Source organism: Eupeodes corollae, chromosome 2 (assembly GCF_945859685.1).
Source record: "Eupeodes corollae chromosome 2, idEupCoro1.1, whole genome shotgun sequence".
NCBI classification, from domain to species: domain Eukaryota; kingdom Metazoa; phylum Arthropoda; class Insecta; order Diptera; family Syrphidae; genus Eupeodes; species Eupeodes corollae.
In genome coordinates, this window is record NC_079148.1 from 91,789,622 (window position 1) to 91,806,935 (window position 17,314).

The 17,314-nt window shown below is 31.3% G+C and overlaps 1 long non-coding RNA gene across 1 annotated transcript; it reads right to left on the reverse strand.

Moving 5' to 3' along the window:
- Positions 1 to 6,861: 6,861 nt before the first annotated feature.
- Positions 6,862 to 8,619, reverse strand: LOC129948334 (uncharacterized). The gene is made up of 5 exons (XR_008781859.1): positions 8,177 to 8,619; positions 7,989 to 8,113; positions 7,786 to 7,933; positions 7,465 to 7,631; positions 6,862 to 7,362 (listed from the first exon to the last, which is right to left on the reverse strand). It is a non-coding gene; the product is annotated as an uncharacterized LOC129948334 (long non-coding RNA).
- Positions 8,620 to 17,314: the final 8,695 nt, after the last annotated feature.

The following is a 17,314-nucleotide window of genomic DNA, read 5'->3' on the forward strand; positions in this document are numbered from 1 at the left end:
AAGGGCTCTCAAAAAAATCAAGTTAGTGGTACAAATTACACTCAGAGAAAAAAACATTGTTGGCAACTTGACAACTCGCATTTGAAAAATTTTAACATTTTAATTTTTAACTCAAGAACGATTTCTTAAAAAAAGAACTTTTTCAAAAATATAGTAGTTGAATCAACATATTGGAACATTTAACATTCGTCGACAGGGCATCTTTTTTGGAATAAAAATAAAATATTTATTTTCGGGGATGAAAATTGGAAGCAAATATTTAATTCTTAAAATAACAACGCCATCTTTTAAGGTAATTAATGCTTTTTACTTTGCCTACCTAGTTTAAGTGTGTCGTGCACTAACACACAATATTTTCTTTCTTATATTGAACCCCATCTAGATTTCCAAAACAAAAATTAAGTTGCATGTGCAACTTTACTTACACACAAATGAACAAAACGATACCATCACATTAAGAACGAAATTTTTGATTCAAATGTTTTGTGTTTCTCAACAAAAACATAATTCTTGAACTGCAAAATCTAACTGCTAATTTTATTTGTGTAAAAGCAAATACCACACACACAACCCAAAGCTATCACCAGGCTAAGAACGAAGTTTTTAAATCAAATGAGTTTTGTTTCACAACAACAATTTAGTCCTTGATATCCTAAGAACAAACAAAAGGGAATTATTATCGGAGAAAATAAAGTTTAGATATAATCTTAATAAATGGCGAGAACAAAACGATGTACGTATACCAAATCAAGTGACTATTGTATAAAATTCGAGAATAAAAAAAAACCAAAGATAATCCATTTTTTGGAAAATTTCTCGCCTAAGAAGCATTTTAAGCAAATTATCTTTTAAACGGTGATTTTTTAAGAGCTTGAGAACTTTTTAAAAAAAAAAAACGCATAAAATTTGCAAAAATCTCATCGATTCTTTATTTGAAACGTTAGATTGGTTCATGACATTTACTTTTTGAAAACAATTTCATTTAAATGTTGACCGCGGCTGCGTCTTAGGTGGTCCATTCGGAAAGTCCAATTTTGGGTAACTTTTTCGAGCATTTCGGCCGGAATAGCCCGAATTTCTTCGGAAATGTTGTCTTCCAAAGCTGGAATAGCTGCTGGCTTATTTGTGTAGACTTTAGACTTGACGAAGCCCCACAAAAAGAAGTCTAAAGGCGTCCAATCGCATGATCTTGGTGGCCAACTTACCGGTCCATTCCTTGAGATGAATTGTTCTCCGAAATTTTCCCTCAAAATGGCCATAGAATCGCGAGCTGTGTGGCATGTAGCGCCATCTTGTTGAAACCACATGTCAACCAAGTTCAGTTCTTCCATTTTTGGCAACAAAAAGTTTGTTAGCATTGAACGATAGCGATCGCCATTCACCGTAACGTTGCGTCCAACAGCATCTTTGAAAAAATACGGCCCAATGATTCCACCAGCGTACAAACCACACCAAACAGTGCATTTTTCGGGATGCATGGGCAGTTCTTGAACGGCTTCTGGTTGCTCTTCACTCCAAATGCGGCAATTTTGCTTATTTACGTAGCCATTCAACAAAATTTGTCGATAAAAAAGCGGATTTTCTGCCAACTTTTCTAGGGCCCATTCACTGAAAATTCGACGTTGTGGCAGATCGTTCGGCTTCAGTTCTTGCACGAGCTGTATTTTATACGGTTTTACACCAAGATCTTTGCGTAAAATCTTCCATGTGGTCGAATAACACAAACCCAATTGCTGCGAACGGCGACGAATCGACATTTCACGGTCTTCAGCAACACTCTCAGAAACAGACGCAATATTCTCTTCTGTACGCACTGTACGCATTCGTGTGGTTGGTTTAATGTCCAATAAAGTACATTGAGTGCGAAACTTGGTCACAATCGCATTAATTGTTTGCTCACTTGGTCGATTATGTAGGTAGACCATAAATCGGACGTAAAGCGCGAAACACATTTCGAACCGAACACTGATTTTGGTAATAAAATTCAATGATTTGCAAGCGTTGCTCGTTAGTAAGTCTATTCATGATGAAATGTCAAAGCATACTGAGCATCCTTCTCTTTGACACCATGTCTGAAATCCCGCGTGATCTGTCAAATACTAATGCATGAAAATCCTAACCTCAAAAAAATCACCCTTTATAAAAAATTGTCATTTTAGTGTGAATTAGTGGCATGGTGCAAACGACCGTACTTTGTCCATGGTTTCGAGTTGGATTTCATCTGGAACTCTATTGTCGAGCGTTTCTAAACCAGATAGCATCACTGCCATTTCAAGTTCAGAGTTTGACTTAAAAACAATCTTAAAAAGGCACAATCTCCGGAGAAGAATTGCTGGAGAAAGGTAGAAAAAAAGGAATGTTGTCTAGTAGTGACCAAACTTCAATTTCAAGAAGCATTGTCGACCATTCCGCTCTAAAAAATATGAAGATGTGTCCAAAAACAATGGAAGATGCAGCAAAAGAGATCAAAAAATATTTCCCCACTGAAGACGAACGTACCTATTATTTACTAAGATTGACATTATCAGTAAAAAGTAGTCTCCAATTTTCGCATACATTTCTTCAAAATGACTTTTTTCAAAAAAAAATCTTTCTAAAATAATTGAATCCAGGGAATTTGATTTATCTTCGCTTCCGTATTATAATCAATTATTTAAACAATTATCTGTTGGTCATCAGTCTTTATCTTCATCTTAACTTTGTTTTCAGAAGAGTTTCAGTCTTATAAAATTATCTATGAAATCAATAATAACTTTAGAACAGAAAAAGTTGAAAAATTTTCAATGTCTGTAAAGTCGATAGTCTTAAACAATATGGAAACAGTTATTCGTTTTTAAGTCTTATGTATAATGGATTTAATTTGTATGTTTATCTATTAATTTAATTAAAATGTTTAAATACCATGTATCATAAATATGTAAATAACATTTTTATAAAAAAAACAGTATTGGCAATAAATAATATACCTTTTACATTAACCGTAAATTTGTGTTTAACATTATTCCTCCAAGACCAATTGCAGCAACTGCTTAAGGATAGGATTTCTTCTTACTTATGGGCTTGTTTAAAGACTAAATGATTTTGGTTTTAAGTGAGTATTTAATATTTTGAGGTTTTGAGAAAATTTTATAGGTCATTGGGGTAAGAATTGAAGTTCTTGACTATTCTGAAAGAAATGGTTCTTACGACAACAATGTACGTTTTTAAACGTAACGATACCGATAACATTTATTTTTGGCACAACAATGTTTATTCTTCTTGTATTGAAAATTATGTTCTTGTTTTAAATACAAAAGTTATTAAATTGTGAGAACTTTATTTTTGGTTTTAAAATAAAAGTTTTCAAGACTTAAATAACACTTTACTCTCTTAAGTTAAAATAAAAAGTTTTTGGGCAGATTTTAACCTACATATTTTCTTGAGACAAAGTATAAAACTTTTGGCATAACTATTTTTTTCTCTGAGTGTACTTCGCAAAAGTTTCCTTACCAATTGGGCCATCTTTTCCGTTGAATTAATTGGTATGTCTTTTTAATTTAAAATCAATATTAAATACGAGTGCCCTGACTGGAAGAGTAAAGTGCGTTGGTTAATTAATTTGTGGAACAAAATGTACACAGGCCATGTCAAGGGACCTTTCCTTAAATCCATAAACAAAAATTCTTACAAAGATCCAGTTTATATTTTCCCACATAATGTATTTTGTATTTACCAGAAAACAAATGTTGATTTAAAAGAAAACTTAAAAAATAACGCTATTAAAGTGGCGCAACAACAGAGAGATATGGTCTGGCAAAAATCCAAGGCTGTAGAAACCCGTGTGGTGTTAGAATTTATTTAAAAAACATATGTGGATCACTAATTATAAACCTTAAAATTAAATATAATGTATTTATGTATTCGAATGCATCACAAAACAGAATGCTTGCGTTGATATGATAACGATTGTTTTGGCACAGCAAACGTTAAGACGAGGGCGTGTTTCTCTCAAAGTTCTTAATTAAAAAAATTGTTGTTTAGTATTATGTTCATACATATAGAAATATGTATATACATAGATATTTTTCAGATATTAAGTTTGGAAATGACCAAAAACTTTAAACATACATTTTAACATATTCAAAATAAAATAAAATATAAAACAACAAGTAATGACATTGAAATTTGACAAATAGGGGGACACAAATCGAATAATAAAAGATATTATTAAGTCTTCCGAGTATAAGTAAACAATTTCAAATGTAAAAATCAAAAATATCTATCTACGTCATATGAAATTGTTGTTGTTAAACTTGGACAGTATATTCAAAGAAGAGATATTTTAAATGATTGGTGATAATAACATTTTGTATCTATTTACGTTGCTCTAACCTCGTTGTAATGTTGTTTACTTTAGGCTCTATTCAAATTATTTTAACGGACTATGCTCTAGTGAAAAAACCATCCGCTTTTACATTGCCTCCAACAACTTCGAACGTGCTTTGAAGTACAGATAAAAGTTTTTAGCCGTACTAAGGTTTGTAAAATGCCTTACCGTGTTATGTCTTTTCCTTTCTAAACCACATATTAAGAGTAGGTATAAAGGAAACATTACTCGTAGCTTATTGGAAAAGAGAAACATTTCCTAAAATAAGCCTTTGCATCATAAATAAATTAACAAAAGTTTAGGTCGAGAGAGCAGTAATTATTAATATTTAGAAACAACACCAAAGGAAAGTTTGCTTGAACTAGGCGTTAGAATTTTCTTCAAAAGTGTGATAAGAACTTTATTAAATTCCAATAGGAAGCCATTGTAATGGGTCCGATTTGTCGAATTGAAAATTTTGACATTTCTCGACGTTTCAAGGTTTTTTTTTGGAAAGATGTCTGTTCGTTCGTGCGTGTGCACGTATGCATATTTGTACGTCCCTTGGTTCGCTACGTTTTTTCTTCGTCCATAGCTCAAGAACCAAAAAAGATATCGGATTCAAATAAATTTTGTTACATAGATAATAGTGAAGAAAGATGCAGAAAGGGCTCTCAAAAAAATTGCGTGGATGTTTTTTTTACCATAGCAGTTTAAGAAATGTTGAAAATTTTGGTTAACCCTAAATATTTCACGAACCAATAACGCTAAGGACTTGAATTAAATTTTATATTATATATTGTAACGTGATACCACCCAAGTATATTTTTGGAAAAAAATCCAAATAACGGTTTTTTATAAAACCAAAAAACTGAAAAAAAACATTTGTCATCTCGAAAATTTTACGAATATAATATTGCAATTTGGTGCAACAAAGAATAACGTTTTTGATATCAGGTAAAATTTTAAGAAAAACCGAATTGACATAAAAACCTAAAAAAAAAACATTAATCAAAATTGGTAAAAATTGAATTTTGAAACATTCTACATTCTTCTAAATTATTTTATCTTATAAGAAAAAATTGTTTTCAACATCCGGTAAAATTTTGAGAAAAATCGGATTGATAGTTTTCTTACCAAAAAAACCTAAACAAAAATTATTTAAAGTTAGTTTAAATTGATCTTCGACTCAAATAACTTTTTAAAACTTTAAGATATAGGCTTCAAATCAAGTTTATTCAAAAACCAAATATTGTTTTCAACATTCAGTTATTTTTTTTATTAAAACCGAATATTCAGTTTTTAATAAAAAAAATAAAATCTACAAAAAATAGCACGCAAAATGGGTGAAAATTGCAATTTTTTAAATTAATTTAACTCATAACTTTTTTAACATAACACGAAAACCTACATAACTTTTAAGCAAGTCAATGTGGGTCGCAACCAGACTCTTTTTTATTATTACGTCCAATTTCTTGTCAAAGTTCTAATCTCTAAAGCTTGGTTTATTACAAACTTTAACTTAAAGCGTTAGAACTCTCATTAAGATCACAGTTTAAGATAGAACTTCGATTTATTAGACCCTAAGAATTAGAACTCGGTTATAAATGTTTTTACCTTATAAAACGAGACGGCTTGTATGCAATTAATAAATTGATATCACAGCAAACTGGCATTAAAATTGCACTTTTCCAATGCGGTTTGGCGGACTTAATTCAAATCCTACTTCAAAATGAATGTATCACGTCAGTATTTTAAGATAACACTTTTCAAAAGTCTAAAAAAAACTAGTATATGAATAAGACCTTTTGAGGCTATTTACATTTATGAAGTACTTTTTTCTCAATAAAATCTATGATGGTTTTCAAAAGTATTCTTTTAATATTTGCAGCTATAATGACCATGAGCCTTGAAATTTCACAGAAGAACAAAGCTGTGGACATTGTGTCGTCAAATAACTTTCAATCTCAAACAGTCATTATGTCCACGAACATTAAAATTAGATAAATGTTATTTGGTCTATTCTCATGTTGAAAAACTACACTGAACTAAATTTGGTAGTGATATTGATGAAAAAGCAAGTAGATTTGAAGAAAGGGTGATCAATATACGGTCAACACCTCCTATCCGTCAATTTGACGAATATATTCTTAGATTCAAGAAGTTTTGTCATTTCGAAAAAATGATTAAAATTTTTCGTTACGCAGTAAAATCTACAAAATTTTGTCAAATTGACTAATATCCATCATTGTTTCTTGAAATTTAGTGAATAATAATTCTTCAATTTAACTAATAATTCTTCATTTTAACTTACCCATTTCTTTATAATAAAGAAACTTTCTTCCAATTGACGGATCAAGCTTTTTAAATTAATGAATGTTTAGTCATTTGAACGGTTTAATTTCTTTAAATTGAAGAAAAGTTGTTATTTTAACCTCCTTGTTTCTTCAATATAAAGCATTATATTCTTCAAATTAATGATTTTTTTTGAATTTTTTGTTTTCATTTAACGCTAATTCACTTTAAAGTAGAAAATATTTTTCTACTTTAAACAAATTTATTTACTGAAAAATAATTGTACTGATTACTGTATTATGGTGCTTATCATAACTAGTTTCAACTTTATAAAAAAAAGTTTTGAATAAAAGCCCAAACCAAACTTGAATCAGTAGGATATTCCAAATTAAATAAATTAAAAATTTTGAAACACGGATCAATTGCTAAAATAATTGAATTTTGTTTGAACTTTATACCATCGAAAAATACAACGATGTCCTTAGGATCCAAAATTGTTCCAGTAACAATGACCAGTGGTTAATTGTTTTTTTTTTCTTTTTGTCTCCGGAGAATCTCTTCGTCGCATGCCACTACAGTTGATCCAACTATAAGAAAGCTAGCTTGGGAGTCCCGAATAGAAAAACGAGTAATGGCATTCTGTGATCCACTGCCAGTGATGAGTTTAGCTGTTGTTATAAGAAGGCTGTGAATTAAATAAAAAATGCCACAGGCACGTCCATCTGAAAAAAAATATATAATTTTAAGGTGGGTCTAAAGAAATTCGAAAATTGGTTAATTTAATCTTTTATGTTAAACTACTCAATGATTAAAAGTAAACTTACTTTCGAGTACATTTTTTTCATTATTCATCATTTCGCTTAAGGTCTGGCGACTAGTTGGATCCTTTATTTCGTCTTCAAAAATGGGTATAATTTTTTACAGAATAATCATCATATTTCAATAATAAACTCTCAGCTTTAGGATATAGGTGTTTGAAATCCATATTGATCTGAAAGAAATTATATAAGTGCATTATTATCAGTCGTACTCATCAACGCATTTAAGTGACTTCCATGCTTAAGGTTACATTGCCTCGAAACGCAAAAATGTTTTTATATTGTTTCTTGTTTTAGCTCTTAAAAATACAATTAAAATAAACTTACCAATTTAAAGCCAATCGGGTTCTTATACTGCTTCCATTTGGCTAGGATATCCACTTTTTATTCGGCTTTTGTGATCTCAATTCCGCCCAAGTACAATTGTCCCTTATAATTTCTTTAATGTGCTCGGAAACATCGGATTCTGGTTCATCTAAATTGACAACATCACTAGGAAAAAATTCTCTTTTGAATATAATCTCTCTTACCAAGGTCAAAAACTCGTTTGTGCTGTGCTCCTGGAGACAAGGCTGAGAAGTCGTCTAGAATTATAATATTTATAATAGATCTTCCCCTGAGGCTTTTTACCGCTTTGTTTGGTATAATAATACCCCTAAAAATGTGGTACTATATATCTAAACATTTATAGCCAAGTGTATTTTAAGGGTTTTCTTACCAAATACTCCGTCTTAAAAAGGTTCCCAATTTTGTCTGCTAATTTGTTAAGCAATTCCAATAGATTTGCAGATTTGATCTTAAATCAAAAATAAATCAACTTACTTTGCCCATGGAATGCAAAAAACTGGGGAAATTTGTGTTTTGACAGATCTAAATACAAAATAAATGGTTTTATTTTATCCCTAGAAAACCCCATGAGTCGTTACGAATTGTAATCCATGTTCTATTTCTGCTCTCTAAAAGTATTAGTAACTCAGAAATTTTAGATAACTATGTTAGCAGGTACAAATATGTACCCTGACGTGTAACTACTATTGTTTATTAATTTTATTTAATTTCTCTCAAAACTCAAATGCTTACGTGTACAGCAGAACGTAAACATAGGAACACGTATTATAAATGTTCTTTTGATTCAATTTCATCTATAAAATTAATTTACACCACGCATTTTCTGTTTCTCTCTTAACGTCAATTTTCTTCAAGGATCTTCAGAAAATATAGAACTCCAATAAACTGTCTGAGATATCTTTTCATTTTCCTGAGCATGACTACTAACATTTTTCAGTTAATTTCTTTCTTTTCATTTAATAATCAAGCTTTAATAACACAATAACCTTAACCATGAATAATAAAACAAATTAGCAGGAAACTGTGTTGTAAATAAACAAAACAACTATAAATCAAAATTTTAATAGCAACCACAAAGCGGATGAAATTATATTTTTAGTTTCTTCATGAAACGTGTGGTGCAAAATTCGAAAAATATGATGTAGGTGCAACAGTAGAAGAGGGATAGAAGAAACGAATTGTTTATAAAATAAGCGTCATAATGCTAAGCTTTCATATTTCTTTAAAAAATCAATAACAAACTCAAAAATGATAGTCATAAATAAAAATAAAATTATATACGGATTTCAATAGCGGATCCATGGGGGTCGTAGTGGTCATGCCTACCCCTCCCTTGGGAGATTATTTTTTTTAATTTTCGTAGGAAACACCTTGAATTTAAAACTTTTCGTATTGCGTTAATGACCTTCTTTTTAGTTTTAATTATTTATTTTTTATATATGAAAGTACAATTTTAATTTTACTGCTTTAAACTTTGTTGCTAAAAATACTACATACTTTTAAATGAGGACGTGACCAAGAACATACTATTAATCGAAAAACTAGAAATTGATATTAACTTGCCTTTAAATTCCTGAAACTCGTTTTCAATTCCATCTTTTTGTTTGACACACATAATCAAAATTGATTTTCTATAAAATACAAAAACTTTTAAGGTCTTAAAAAAATAACAGAAATCTACTTTTTCAAGTGAATTTGCTTCGGTTGCTCGAGAACTGAAACGACGAAAGTGAAACTTTGAATTGAAAAACATAATGAACGTTTCGTATCTGTTAATCCATACTTACTTTTAATATTATAAATGCGAAAGTAACTTTGTCTGTCTGTTTGGGACTTAATCACGCCTAAACTACTGTACCATGAAATTTGGTATGGAGATGTTTTGATACCGTAATACCCGTAGGGTGATGGTTAGTGCATTGGACTGTCATGCAAAGGGTCTTGGGTTCAATGTCTGCCTGTGCCACCTGACTTTTCCTCCTGTTGCGAGGAATTGACAAATCTTCCAAGAGTGATTCTTATCATGAAAAGTGCTTTCTCAAGTTAGCCGTTCCGATCTGGCATATAAACTGTAGATCCCTATCATCTCTGTCAACATTACTCGCGCACAGTAATGGTTGAGAGTTGTAAGCCACTAGACCCTAATTCTTAATGGACTGTTGCCCCACCTAATTTATTTTTTTATTTTTATATTGTGATACCCGAGAAGGGACATAGGCTACTTTTTACCCCGGGAAAATTCTGGTGGGCCGATCGCTTTGACACTTAAACTACTGACAAGATTTAAATGAAATTTTGGTAAGAAGATAGTTTGAGAATTAAAAAAGGATTGGTATTACCCAACCATAATGAAATAAGTTGTCGAAAATGTTGAACTTATCAACACGTACATATATTAACGCCACTTGCCTCAAGCCTTCAACGTTAGACGCAAGGTGTAGCTCTTACCAAGTTCCACAGATGAATTAAAAAGTAATGTCTAATGAGATAGTAAGCCACATAAACGAACAAATTATGTCGCACGCATGGACAATTATTATGTAGCGTTCTGGCCAAGGAAGGAAAAACAAAAAACGTATGTTGTATATAAAAATGTATTGCAGTTATCTGTCGTCTTCTTAAAATATATTGACCTAAACTAACCTAACCTAAGACAAGATACCAAGGGTTTCTTCTATCGTTAACATAGGGTCTATAGTTTTGACAGTTTCTGAAGTAGAATCCCAAATGCAGTCCCTGATGGGATCCCACACATTTTATTGCTTACATGTGCCTCATCTTTAGCTATTATATTGTCAGTCATTTTCAACCTATCTCTCTCTCGAAAGGTGAATTTTTAGAATATTGGGAACTGTCTTATATTACACCAATTTTTAAATCTGGATCTAATCAAGAAATTACAAATTATAGACCAATCAGCAAAATATCTGCTCTTCCAAAGTTATTTGAGAAATTAGTTGTGACAAGCTCCCTTTTCAATTAAAAGATTTTTTACCGGATTTCCGATTTGGAAGATTTACAACCACTAATCTAACTTGAATTTTGAATCTTTTCGTCAAACTGATATAAATTTTTACTGATTTTAGTAAAGCCTTTGACCGCGTTAATCATCATATTCTTTTACACAAACTTTTGTAACTGGGATTTCATTATAAGTTTTTGGATTGGTTGAAATCTTATTTAACATCGAGAGTTCAAGTCGTTAAGATTGACGAATGTCACTCTAATCAAATAATGATTCCAACTGGTGTCCCTCAGGGTAGCCTTTTAGGCACTTTAATGTTCCTGCTTTTTGTAAACGATATTCCCAAAATTTTTCAAAATTCTCAGTATCTTTTTTTTGCGGACGACCTTAAACTATATCGTTGTATTAAATGTTGTGATGATTGTCTTTTATTAAATGATGACTTAAATAAATTGGTAGATTGGTGTAATAAAACTTCTTATATCTTAATATTTCAAAATGTCAAGTTATGTCTTGCTTTCCTGCGATTTCTCCATTTTTTCGAGTGTCAAATTGATAGTTCTATATTGGATAGTGTAGTACAAAAGAAAGATTAAGGTGTTATCCTTGATACTTGGCTTTCTTTTCTTGAATACTGCAACACAGATTGGAACCCCTACTAAAATAACTCAATTGTAAGAATCGAAAAAATCCAGAAAAATATTTCAAGGTTTGCATACTTTGCGACAAAGTTCATTAGAGATATACTAACTAATCACATTAAATGTGTTCAACTTCTTGCACTTAATCTATTCGTGTTCCGAGTTTTAGTTCCAAAGATAAATATTCTTTTTTACGAGCAATTTCATAGATCTAAATATGGTCGTAATGAACCGATTTGTCGTTGCAACTTCAGGTTTTACTAGTTTGGACTTTTTTAGAATTTGCACTAGAGATACCTTTAAAATGTATGTTTTAAATGTACTTAGATCTTGACTCTACTTGACGTTTGTATATATTTATATACTATTTTTATGTTTGTATGTATTATTGTAGTTATATTAAAATATTGTTATTTATTATAAATTTGTAACTATGATCAAAACCCTCCCTGATTAAAAGTCTGAATGTGTCCTTGACGGATTAGTATTATAAGTGTGAAAAATTATCGTTAGATCTTAAACTGAATGCAAACAATAATTTGAACGGAATTGTTATTGACATGCAAGAAATTTGTAAATAATCTTTTACCAAAAATAATGTTTTTATTTTTATAACCATGGAACACGATCATAAGTGAAACATAAATATTATATTATTATTATTATAAAAATCTATTGAATTTATAGATTTTACAATATCTGTATGGTACTGTAGTCGATTTTTGCTCTACAAACAAACTTGTGTAAATTGTCTATTCCCATAAAAACAGGGGCAGACCAAATTTTCTAGTTCATTACCAATTGAACGTTTAATAACATTTGTATGTTCTAATATTATATATTTTTATATATTCCAAAGAATTACTTGTCATATACATACATTCATAAATTGAACATTTTTATTATTATATTTCGATTTTTAAGAAAAATAAATGTAGACTAATAGATTGTTGAAAAAAAGAGGCTGAGGTGCGTCTGTCGATTTGTCTTGCTTAAGACTTTAACATAATATTCGTAACAATATTTCTTGTTCTTTTAACACTTGAGTCGAAAACCATTACATATTAGTTTTTTGTTGTTTTGTATGTTTTCGTGTGTTGTTAAAAAAAAGTTGTAAGTTTAATTTTTCTAAAAAAAAAATTATGATGAAATAGTTTGATTTCAAAATCTATTTTTGCTAACGAGATCTTAAGTCGAAAACCAATTTTAGTAATGTTTTTTGTTCAGTTTTTGATTTAAAAAAAAAACTTTCACTTCGGTTTTTCTCACAATATTACTGAATGTTGAAAACAATATTTTTTATATGATGAAATGAAAATATCTTAAATATTTATTTAAATATATTTGAGTAAAAATAATAGGAAAGACAGCGTGTGGTAAGGCATTCCACATTCGCGTAGTACGGCTAAAGAACGAATCTCTGTATTTGACAGTACGGCCGAAATTGGGCTCGAGGGTATACTAATAAGCATTCCTAGAAGCGCAAGTATTACGGTTGAACTGTTTATGGGAGGAATGCAACTGGCTATTTCACTAGAGCATACGCCGTTAAAATAACGGTAAAAATGGTCAGACAAGAGACCTTACGACGATGTTCAAGCGAAGTTAATGAACTTATGATGTTATTATCATCTATCAATTTAAATGCTCTACGTTCAATACTATCCAAGAAGCTTAAGTAAGTTGCAGGAGCACCAGCCCAGAAATGGGAGTTATACTCAAGCCTTGGACGTATGTAAGTCTTGTAGATAACAACCAGATCAGAAGGGGTGAAGTACTTCTTGCATCGCCTAAGGAAACTCAAACACCTTGCGGAATTTTTCGCGACATCGCGTATGTGATCATTCCACAAGAGGTGGTTGGTGACACACATACCGAGAATATCGAGGTGTTCAGTCTCATTGATGCAAGTGCCATCCATGGATAATGGCAATGGGGGTATATCTCGCTTTAACGATACAAGACAGTATTGCGTTTTCGAAGCATTAAATTCCACGAGGTTTTTTAATCTCCATTGAACAATGCTGTTTGAGTCGGAATTTTATGAGCTTATCATATTTTGTCATTGCAGTTCCACATTCGAAGAAGAGGGATGTGAGTCTGAAAACGAATATGAAAAGCTAAGAGTACGATCGTCAGCGAAACAATGTATTGGATAAGAAATTACATACAGGAGATCATTAATAAAAATGAGAAAGAGTGTTGGAGATTACTTATCCAATGAAGGAGGGATTCATGAAAACACGAAAGCACGCATTTTCGATAAGAGATCCTGCAATAATCTTACTTTCTCTAAAATTATGTAAAGATTTGTTCCACTGTTCGGTGAGATGAACCATGATATCACCACTGGACCTATTGCTACGAAAGCCGTATTGTCGATCATTAAGAAGCTTTCGATCTTCGAGATATTTCTTGAGCTTATAATTAATCAGCTCTTCCATGATCTTGGAAAGAAGAGACGTAAGTGCAATCGGTCGGTAATTAAACGGCGAGGAAGTTCCGCCTTTTTTGGGAATAGGCTGGACAAATGCGGTTTTCCATCCGCTCGGAACGAGACCTGAGGAGAAGGAATGATGAAAAAGCTTACGCAGTGGTTTTTTCCAGCATTGAAGAACACCTCTTCAGCGGATTTATGTGTTCTTAGATCTCTAAGGACTCTTGCTACACAGTGCAAAAAAAGATTGGTCCCATAGAATCACTAACTCGCTCAAGTACAGGCGGAGTCATAACACTCACTGGCAGCGTAGAATTTTCGGTGAACTGCCTAGCAAAGAGATTAGCTTTCTCTAAAGAGCTAAGAAAAGAAGTGTCATTTACAACGAGCTTAGGAACCGATGAAGAGGAAGAATTCCTCATGTTTTTTACAAATGACCAAAAATGTATACTGCCTTTGGGACATTGAAGAATTTTTTCCCGTAATTTTTGGTCATGTAAAAATTTTGTACATCTCCATCGGGTGTTGTCTGGCCTGAATGTTGAAGCCATGAATAATTGTGTACATTGAAATCGCCCACAACGATTTCAGTGCGAGGATAGGACGAAACAATTCTTTGGATGGAATCAGACAAAGCATCAAATTCACGAGAATCCGATACTCTGTCTAAATTAGGGCTTCGATAAAGAAAGCAGTAGTGAATGATTTGCTTATTTAAGGAGAATTTAAACCACATATAATTAAAAAAGGAATTGGTGCAAGTACCATATTGTGATGAGAGCTAACAAGCAACATTATTCCTAATGTACATATATGGCGAGGCCATGATGGGAAAAGAATAAAGGCACCAAGCTATACCTATCAATACAAAATTCAGCAGGATCAGAGTCCTTACCTACTTGGGTTTCACTTAGTGCCAAAACAGCTGGCCTGTATGAAACAGTGTGGCGGTATGTCAACAAAGAATTGACCCTTAGCCCACGAATATTATAAGAATCTACTCTGAATTGTCCAGTAATTGCAAAATAAAAAAAATGTCTAAAACCAAAACTACGGGAACAAGATCCCTGATGACGATGTAATAGCACTTCTTAACTGGGAGCGAAATATAATGAATCTAAACCTTCAATTTTTATAGAAAAGCTATGACTTACAGAATCCAAATGCAATAACACTTTTTAAACACACAATTTTAAGTGTAATTTAAAAAAAAATAAGTCCTTTTGTATGTTTTTAAAATGTATAACTACAATAAATAGAAGCTTGTTTAAAGATTAACAATCGGACAGACTTCAATCCCATGCTTATATTATGATTTTTATGACTAAACTTCTGAACAAAAAATTGTAATTATAATTCAATTTTTTTTATTAATGGGAATTGAAAAAGTAGATCAATAACAAGTTTAAGTTTAGGCTGTTTTCTGTTTAGATATACATACATACCTAATATTTGAGTTTAATCAATATATTTTTCTATAAGCAAACACTTTTTCTAAATATTAAAAAAAACATCAACAACAATGGTCCATATGCTAAGAGATGAGAAAGTTCTCAGAGTCAGAGCTGACGAGCTTGAACTCGCATGTGGGATCGATCGGACAAATTAGGACTCGGACTCAGTTTCATATGCAAAAAAACGAATTCACTCTCTACAGTTCTGACTCAGTGATATGAGAACGATCTCAAAGCTCTTGCACTAATTAAAACAGTAGTTTCTGTATGGTCAGTCGAGTCAAGAAGGAAAAATGTCTTCTGAAAGCGAAAATGAAAGTGTAATTATAAACAATAATGCATCTTAGTGAATTTCTAGTAACTGAAACTAAATAAAATTTTTCTTAAAATCATAGAAGCATTTAAAAACAAATTTGGCGGGGAATAAGTGAAACAAAAATTACTAAAAGTGTCAAATATGTAGTCTCGCTTACTGTTCCATAACCTTTGCGCTTCTTCTATTTCTTCAGAAGTGTGTGGGAATATGATCCAATCAGTTGCATGATATAGATTTAGATATCGTTGATTGGATGACACCAATTTCTCCACCAACACCGTTTTGAAATCCAGGATCTCCTACATAACGCAAAAAAAACCTCTTTTTTTAATGAGCCAAAGCACAACCGCATGATTGCAGGATTGGGACCAAAAACTCTTATGTCAATAATTGCACACCTGTTTCACATCTATACAACTTTCGAGATATTCACAGTTTGTGAGATCGATCTTATGCAATCGAGCGTTTGCTCATTCTTTTGAATATCAAAACTAGAACTTCTCATCTCTACACTTTGAGTTCGAACTCACAGCTTGAGATCGACCTGTCTTTTTTTTTGCATACCACTCTAAGAAAGTTCTCAGAAAAGTTAGTAAAGAGCTTAAACTCATCTTTTTGCATACATGACCCAATATGCATATAGAATGAAACAACAAGATATAACTCAAAATTAAATTTTTAGTACTTTTTAATATTTTGTTTACAAAATAATAATTTGTTTTCAAAAAAAGTTTGAAGTCAATAATTTTTTGTTGTTAATTCGAAAATCAATTTTTAACAGTTCTTAGTTGTTTTTTGAAGATTTTCGTTTTTTTCCAAAAAGTATATAAACGTCAACAAGAATATTTTGTACAAAATCTCCTTTGAGGGTCGAAAATTATTTTATTATTTTTGCAAAGTTTTTGTATTCCAAAAAAAACTGTCGATTGAATTTTATTGAAATCATTGCAAGGAATATTTTGTATAAAACGAAGAATTTTTAAGGAACCAACATTCCCGAGATATTTTAGTCAAAAATTAATTTTAAAAAGTTAAACAGTGGACTCTCAATTGATTTATTTTTAAATTATCAAAAATTAAGAAATTTCCTTTATTCCCATAAGCCAATATCTTTATTTGTGCCAAGATTTTAGAGTCGAAAATCAATGTTGTATTTTGTAATGTAATTTAATTGTATTTTTTTCTTTTTTAATTTTTGAAAAAGTGTCAATTCGTTTGTTTTCTAAAAATCTTACTAGATGCTTAAAACGTTATTCTTCGTTATTTAAAACTATTTTGTAATGAATATAATTTTGTTATTTGACTTCTTTAAATTATACTAAATTACTACTCGTATAATATACAATTTAATTGAAGTTGCTAGCATTATTAGTTCCTGAGATATTTATGGTCAACCAAAATGTTTACTTTTTTTAAAACACTCATTCATTTTTTTTTGTTAAAAGTCTAAAAGAACAAAATGGGTTTAAAGTCAATATCTCTACTGGTTCTTGAGATAGGGACGGCGAAAAATGGTATACCGAACGTCCGAACATCCAAACGTACGTACACACGCACATACAGACATCTCTCTAAAAATCTCTGATTAGATTAAAGGGATCTTGAAACGTCGAAAAATCTCAAAATTTCTAATTCGACATACCGGACGGATTGCAATAACTTTCTATGGCAGATTAAAAATATGAAAAACAACAC